Genomic DNA, 8,417 nt, shown 5'->3' with positions numbered 1-8,417 from the left:
ATTTTATTTATTTATTTATTTATTTATTTATTTATTTATTTATTTATTTATTTTTGAGACAAGGTCTCGCTTTGTTGCCCAGACTGGAGTGCAGTGGCATGATCAGTTCTCACTGCAGCCTCGACCTCTTGAGCTCAAGCAGTCCTCCCACCTCAGCCCCTGGAGCAGCTGGGACGATAGGCACATGCCACCATGCCTGGCTCATTTTTTAAATTCTTTTTGTATTGACAAGGTCTCACTGTGTTGCCCCAGGTTGGTCTTGAACTCCTGAGCTCAAGCAGTCTTCCTGCCTGGGCCTCCCAAAGTGCTGGAATTACTGGCATACCACCATATGACCAGCAGGGGCTTGTGTTTTAAAATATAACTCCAGCTGCTCTTCAGAGAATATAGGATGAAACACTGTCAAAAGCAGAAGGAAAGAGACCAGTAGAGAGGCTCTTGCCGATGAGAGATAATGGTAGATTGGTAGAGTGCTGCTCATGATATGGAAACTGCCTTGGGAAATTTTCAGCATCTTTTAACATTTTGATGATGAAAGGTCCGTTAAATCATCCTAGAGAATTGTGTTCAAATGTGATTACAGTTTCATGATTCAAAACTTGACAGGTACAAGCTACCAGTTGTAATTGCAGGATTTATTTTTGGTATTTCATTTGTTTCAAATGATTGTTTAAGCTAGAACCAAATGTGTATTATGCCACTGATAGGGAACCAGAAGAGTGTCCCTTTAAAAAAAATTTCACCAGCAGTAAAACTTTTAGTCACAACTGAGCAGGAATTGGGGTATCTAAGTAAAAGAATACCAGGACGGGAAAAGTATCAATTTTTCTACGAGACAAAACTGATTCAGAGGGACCATTGGTGTTCTTAAATTTTTTAAATTGTGGTTAAATACATACAACATAAAACTTAACATTTTCACTACTTTTAAGTATGCAATTTAGTGGCATTAGTTATATTGACAGTGTTGGACAACCATTGCCATTATCTATTTCCCAAATTTTTCATCAGCCCAAAAGAAACTGTTTCCATTAAGCAATTCCTTCCTTCCCTAACCCCAGGTAATCTCTAATCTTTTTGTTTTTATGAATTTGTATACTCTGGATCTTGAATAAGAGTGGAATCATATAATATGTGACCATTGGTGTCTGGCTTATTTCGGTTAAATAATGTTTTCGAGGTTGTAGCATACAACAGAACTTCATTTCCTTCTATGGCTGAATAATATTCCATTCTGTGTGTATGCTCTATCTTGTTTATCCATTCATCTGTTGGTGGTTACTTGGGTTGATTCCACCTTTTGGCTATCATGAATAATGCTGCAGTAAACATTCATGTACAAGTATCTGAATCCCCGTTTACAGTTATTTAGGGCATATAGCTAGAAGGAGACTATCTGGGTTATATGGTAACTCTGTGTTTGACTTTTTGAGGGACTGTCACAGTGGCTTCACTATTTTACATTCCTACCAGGAATGTAAAAGTATTCTACTTTCTCCACATTTTTGCCAACAGTTATTTTAGTTATTATTATTATTACAGCCAATCTAGTGAGTGTAAAGTGAAATCTCATTGTGGCTTTGATTTGCATTTCCATAATAACTAATGATTTTTGAGCGTATTCATGTGCTTTTAGGCCATTTTTATATTTTCTTTAGAAATGTCTATTCAAGTCCTTTGTCTGCTTTTAAATTTGTGTGTTGTCTTTTTGTTGTAGGAGTTCTTTATATATTATCAATATTAAACTTTTGTCAGATATATGGCTTGTAAATATTTTAACCCATGTGTAAGCTTTCTTTTCACTTTCTTGATAATTGTTTTTTGACATGAAAGCTTTTAACACTGATGAATTCTAATTGGTCTATTTTATTTATTTTGTTGCTCATACGTTCGGTGTAATGTATGAGAATCTGTCACCAAATCCAAGATCATACAAAATTTACCCCTATATTTTCTTTGAAGAGATTTGTGATTTTAGCTCTTATATTTAGGTTGTTATTCTATTTTGATTTAAGTTTTGTAAATGGTGTGAAGTTGAGATAAAAGTTTATACTTTGCATTTGGAAATCCATGAGGTACAGGATTATCTATTGAGAAGTCATTGTTTCTTCATCAAGTTGGCTCCCTTATTGAAAATCAATTTACCTTAAATATATGGGTTTCATTGCTGGAGTCTTAATTCTATTCAATCACTCTATTTGTCTGTCCTTATGAGAGTACCACACTGTAGCTCTGTAGAAAGTTTTAAAATTGTAAAGTGTGAGTTCTCCATCTTTGTTCTTCTATGTTAAGATTATTTGGCTATGCAGGACCCCTTAAAATTCCACATGAGTGTGACAATCAGATTTTGCATTCTTGAAAAAAAAAAGTGGTATCCGAATTTTGATAGAGATTGTTTCAAATCTGTAGTTTTCTTTGGGTAGTATTGACATCTTAACAATATTACGTCCTCCAGGCCTATGAACATAAGACGCCTTTCCAGGCATTTCATCTTTGGCTTCTTTCATATTTCTTTTTTTTAGTTTGCAGTTTGCAAGTTTTTCACATTCTTGATTAAACATATTTCTAAGTATTTTATTGTTTTGGATCGTATGAAATGGGCTTAATTTCTTTTTCAAATTTTTCATTCCATTTTGTATGGAAACACAAATGATTTCTGTGCATTGACCTTATACATACACCAAATGTGTATTACTTTCAGCAAACTGCAAGTTTGCTGAAATCATTTATTAACTCTAGTCGTTCTCTTGGGGAATTTTAAAGATTTTTTGTATGCACAGGATCATGCTATCACTGAATGTAGATAGTTTTCTTGTTTACTTCCAATTGGAGTGACTTTTATTTCTTCTTTTTATCTAATTGCTCTAGATAGAACTTCCAGTACAATGCTGAATATAAGTGGTAAAAATGGGCATCCTGTCTTGTTTATACTTTAAAGGAAAACGTTCAGGTTTTCAGCATTGTATATATTAGCTGTGAGGTTGATAAATTATTTTTATCATGGTAAGGAAGTCCTCTTATATTTCTCGTTTTCTTAGCATTTTATCATAACAGAGTGTTGATTTTGTCTAACGCCTTTCTTCATTAATAGAGTTGTCAGGTGTTTTGGTATTCTACTTTTTGGCACATATATGACTATAATTGTTACATTTTCTCAATATGTTTATCATTTTATCAGTGATATGATAAAATATTCTGCTTTGTCTTTGGAATAGTATCAATTTAAAGTCATTTTTTCCTTGATACTTGTGTAGCCTCCCCAAATCTCTTTTAGGTTGATTGTCTTAAATATTTATTTTCATCCTTTCATTTTCAGTCTATTTGTATGTTTTAGATCTTGGGTGAGTCTCTAATAGAGAACATATCGTTGGATAATTTTATACATTTCTCTAATACTGGCATTTCAGTTGAAGAGTATAATTCATATACACTTAAAGCAATTGCTGATAGAAAGAACATCTACTCTTTTGCTATTTGTTTGCTGTATATTTATCCATTTCTTTCCTTTTTGTGCCTTCTTGCCTTCCCTGTCTTGTGTTTAGTTCAGTATTTCATGTGAGTTGTTTTGAGTCTATTCTCATTTTTTGGTGTATATAATGTGTGTGTGTGTGTGTGTGTGTGTAATTATAATGGGTATTACAATTATAATTTAAATTAATAAAAAATCTAGTTTGAGTTTATACTACCTTAACTTCTATAGCATATAAAATACTCTGCTCCTATATAGCTATTCCCCCTTTATATTGTTGTCAACAATTATGTTTTTATACATTGTATGCTAGTGTAAATCTATACACTTTTATGCATCTGTCTTTTAAATACCATAGAAAATAAAGAGTTGCACATATGAAATACAATAATACTGGTTTTTATATTTGCCCATATAGTTACCTTTACTAGAACTCTTTATTTGTTCACATGGCTTCAAATTACCATTTAGTATCTTTATATTTTCAGCTGAAGGATTTTACTTTTGCGTGTATGTCCCCTGCCCACCTGCCACAGAGATTCACCTATGGCCCCCTGCCATTCCTTTGGAGCACTTTCACTTGTGGCCCACCCCCTGCTCTACCAGAGTTCATTTGCCAGTGGCCCCTGACAGTGCTATTATCAGCAGAACCTTGGTTCCCCCAGTTGCAGGTAGTGTTTTACCTTGAGGGGCCAGAGAAGAAAACCATGGCCTGTTACCAGCCCCTCAGAGTTAGAGCATGCAGCCCAGGAGTACTGAGCTCAGTCTTAGCCCTCTGAAAGCATCCAGAAATAAAGCCAATCAATGAAACTCAATTTACACCACAGTCAAACCCTCAAGGGCATTAAAGAGAATAAAAGCTAAAAGCACCATCAAGAGAATAGGAACTTCAAAGCTTAAAGAAACATCAGCCTACACAAATGAAAAAGAACAAGAGTAAGAATTCTGGTAACTCAAAAAGCTAGAGGGCCCCTTTACCTCCATATGAGCCCACTAGCTCTCCAGCAGTGGTTCTACGTGAAATGACCAAAATGACAAACACAGAATTCTGATTGTGAATGGCAAAAAAGCTCATTGAGATTCAGCAGAAAGATGAAACCCAATCCAAGGAATTCAAGAAATCCAATAAAACAAAACAAGAGCTGAATGACAACTAGCCATTTTAAGAAAGAACCAAACTGAACTTCTGGAATTGAAAAGTCCACTACAATAATTTTATAATTTAGTCAGAAGCATTAACAGCAAAATAGACCAAGCTGAGGAAAGAATCTCAGAGCTTGAAAATTGATTCTTTGAATCAACTTAAACAAAAATAAAGAAGAATTTTAAGAAATGAGCAAAACCTCCAAGAAATATGGGATTATATAAAGAGACCAAATCTGTGACTCATTGTTTTTCCTGAGAGAGGAGAGAAAGCAAGCAACTTGGAAAACGTATTTGAGAACATAGTCAAAGAAAATTTCCCCAATCTCACTATAGAGGTTGACATGCAAATTCAAGAAATACAGAGAACTCCTGTGAGATAATTTCCAAGATGGTCATCCCCAAGGCACATAGTCATCAGATTCACTAAGATCAATGAAGAAGGAAAAATGTTGAGGACAGCTAGGGAGAAGGTTCAGGTAATGTACTAAGGAATCCCCATCAAGCTAGCAGCAGACCTCTCAGCAGAAACCTTACAAGCCAGAAGAGACTGAGGCCTATTTTCAGCTTTATTAAAAAAAGAATTTTTAAACAAAAATTTTATATTCTACCAAATAAGCTTCATATGTAAAGGAGAAATTAAAATTCTTCTCAGGCTAGCAAATGCTGAGGGAATTTGTTATAACTAGACCAGCTTGACAAAATGTTCTTAAAGCAGTGCTAAACATGGAAATAAAAGAATGACAATTGCTACCACAAAAACACACACAAGCACATATTCTACAGACACTATAAAGCAACTGTGATAAAGTCTACAAAACATCCAACTAACAATACGATGACAAGATTAAAACCCCACATATTAATGCTAACCATAAATGTAAATGATCCAAATACCCCATTGAAGAGGTATAGAGTGGCAAGCTGGATTAAAAAAAAAACACACACACACACACAAATGAGGTCTAACTGTATGCTGTCTTCAAGAGACCAGTCTCACATGTAGTAACACCTACAGGCTTAAAGTAAAGGGATGAAGAAAAATCTACCATGCAAGTGGAAAACAAAAAAGAGCAAGAGTCACTGTTCTTATATCAGATAAAACAGACTTTGGTATTTCTTACAGAATAGTTCTAGTGGTAATACATTCTCTCAACTTCTGTTTATGTGAAAATGTCTTAATTTTGTCATCGTTTTTGAAGAACAATTTTATCAGGTGTGGAATTGTTTGTTGACTTTTTTTGTCCTTTTAGTACTTTAAATATGTCACTCAATCATTTTCTGCCCTCCATAGTTTTGGATAAGAAATCAATTATTAATCATATTGAGAATCATTTATACCTAATGAGTTGCTTTTCGTTTACTTCTTTCAAGATTTTCCCTTTGTGTTTTGGCAATTTGATTGTAATGTGTCTTGAGGTGAAGTTCTTTAAGTTTGCTCTAAATGGAATTTGTTGTGCTTCTTGAATGTATAAATTCATGTATTTCACCAAATTTTAGAAGTATATGCCTGTGACTGATGCAAACATTCTTTTGTCTATTTTCTCCTTCTGAGGGTCTTATAATGTATATGTTGGTCCACTGGATGGTGTTCCATGGGTCCCTTAATCTCTGTTTAGTTAATTCATTTTTCTTTCTGCTTTTCAGACTGGATAATTTCAATTTCCCTGTCTTCATGTTTGCTGATTCTTTCTTCTGCCTATTTAAATCTACTGCTGAACCCCTCTCAAGTGAATTTTTCTATTTCTGTTTTTAAGTTTTCATTTCCAGATTGTGTATAGTTCCTTTTAATAATTTCTATTTCTTTACTGGCATTTTTGTTTTGTTCCTTTCTCATTTTTCTGATTTTCCTTATTTGCCCCTATGTTTCTTTACTTCTTTGAGCGTATTTAGTACAGTTATTTTAGGGTCTGTTCTAGTTATTCCAATGCCTGGACTTACTCAGGTATGGTTTTTGTCAGTTTATTTTGTTGCTTTGAATGGGCCATACTTTTCTATTTCTTTGCATAACTTGTGATTTTAATTTTTGAAATTGGACACATTTGAATATTATAATGTGGTAATTTTCTAAATCAGATTCTCCACTTCAGGGTTTACTTTTTTTAATTGTTGAAGGTTGTAGTAGTACATTTACTTAGTGACATTTTCAAGCTAGTTTTGCATTGACCATCCCTTTAGCTCATATTCAAGAAGTATTTTGACAGGGATTTCGTTGAATTCCAGGAGTTAAAAAATAAACCAAGAAAAAAAATGCTTTCATTCTGCTGTTTGGATCTGTGCTGGACTTTCTTTCACAGCATAGCCAGTCTTGCCCTAAGCCTAGGGCTCAGCCTGAGGGGAATATTTTGTCTTTGAAAGGCTTTTCTGAGCATGTGTCTTTCCCTGGTGTGTGTATGCCTTTCTAAATTATCCCATATATATAAGTGATTTTGAATGCTTTTCAAAATACCACTCCATAGCATTTCCTAGTGGACTTTTACATACTTTATGTTCTGTCTCACTATAATTTTTTGTCCCAGGTATCTATAGGTTGTTTGTTTGCCTTACAATGTTTTCAAGCAACAACCTTCACTTTTCCAACCTCAGTGGGTTTCAAACTCAGAAAGACAGAAGTGAGAACCTGTGTCATCCCCAGACAGGTTAGAACAGACATACATAACAGTTTACAAATAGGATCTGCTCTGTTCTGTCAGGAAGCAGGGACCATCACCCCACACTGAGAATGCTGCCTGCCTTCTTTTATACTGACACCAGGCTGAGGGGATGTTGAGGCAAGGGCAAGTAAAAAATGGCAGAAAATTTTTCTGTCATCTTTAAGTTGTCTTTTTCCTGATTGAGCAATCATCTTTGTGTTGCAAATCTTTTACTGTTTTCCAGAGTTCTTATAAGGTTTTTTGTTTTGTTTTGTTTTGTTTTTCTGACAGGTTGTGCATGTTTTTAAATGTTTCTCTTGAGGAACAGAAGCTTGGAACTGCCTACTCTATCAATTCATTGATGTCAGTCCAGCAAATAATTTACTCTATATTTATTATTTATTCTATACAAAGAAAAATAGATATGTGTGTGTGAAGATGTGATGAAGTGTCAGCATATAAGCCAGCAAGGGAAATGATAGTTCTTAAAGAAGAGGTGGAACGAGGACAGTTCTCCATTAAGAATGACTCTCCAATAAGAATGAATGCTCAAGTATCGGTTGACTGTCAAATGGTGCATAGCTAGATACATTTCAAAATATTTTTGCTAAGGCTTTATTAAAACACTGCTAATGCCTTAAAAGGAATACTTTGGATAATTTCACTTAATTAGTTAAGCATGTAAACATTGAGATAAATTCCTATATTATTAAATATGCTTGAATAATGTGATGTGAGTGGTGGCAGGGTGTTTTCTTCTATGGCTATACAATAATTTAGTTAATTAATTAGACTTTTAGGCTGCTATTAATTTTTTGCTATTATAAATAGTACAGCAGTGAGTGCCACAGTACCCAAGTTCATTTTGAATCTTGTATTTAGGTATCTGCTACCTTTTCAGACTTAGAATATAGATCTTCCCACTTGAGGTCCTTGGAATTACCACAAAAGTAATCAGTTTACATAAAGCCCACATGTAATATTCTAAAGTGTATTTTACTTCAGGAAAACAGTTTTTAAAAGGAAACAAACTAGTTAGGAGAGTTGTTTTGCAGATGAGAAGATATGGAGAGAGAGAAAACAAGAAAGATTGCTGACACAGTTTCATCAAGGAAGTATTATCCTTTTATTTCTCTAATTGTTGGGGGATTACAGAGATATTTTATCATATA

This window comes from Rhinopithecus bieti, unplaced genomic scaffold, assembly GCF_001698545.2.
Source record: "Rhinopithecus bieti isolate Rb0 unplaced genomic scaffold, ASM169854v2 scaffold_2574, whole genome shotgun sequence".
In the NCBI taxonomy this organism is placed as follows: domain Eukaryota; kingdom Metazoa; phylum Chordata; class Mammalia; order Primates; family Cercopithecidae; genus Rhinopithecus; species Rhinopithecus bieti.
Note: the sequence above shows the minus strand (reverse complement) of the source record.